The following is a 417-nucleotide window of genomic DNA, read 5'->3' as shown; positions in this document are numbered from 1 at the left end:
CAAGTACCTCATGTATAGAATTTGGGTATTACGCTTGATTCTTCAATGACTTTGAGTTAGCACATTCCCAAAATCACCAGCTCCTCAACATATCACTTGTGCAATATACATGCATTTGTTACCTCACATCTTGACTTTGGAACTCTCTTGTTTTTTTGGTTTTGATATATATCAGTCGTTAAAACAAAAAATTATGACAAGGCATGTAGACTATTGAACACTGTATTTATTTTTGTAAGAAATTTTCGGCCAGTCCTCTGGCCTTCATCAGCTTTACTGAATGCACAAGATTGGCTGTTGCAAGTTGTATACTGTACAATACATAGGCGTAGATCCCGGGGGGGATGGAGGGGATATATCCCCCCAATATTTGACAAGGGGGGGATGGTCCATTGAATCATCCCCCCCAATATTTTG

The sequence above is a fragment of the Anneissia japonica genome, unplaced genomic scaffold (genome assembly GCF_011630105.1).
Source record: "Anneissia japonica isolate Jap-2015-1 unplaced genomic scaffold, ASM1163010v1 scaffold287733_len118669_cov163, whole genome shotgun sequence".
NCBI classification, from domain to species: Eukaryota; Metazoa; Echinodermata; class Crinoidea; order Comatulida; family Comatulidae; genus Anneissia; species Anneissia japonica.
This window is presented reverse-complemented; position numbering follows the sequence as displayed.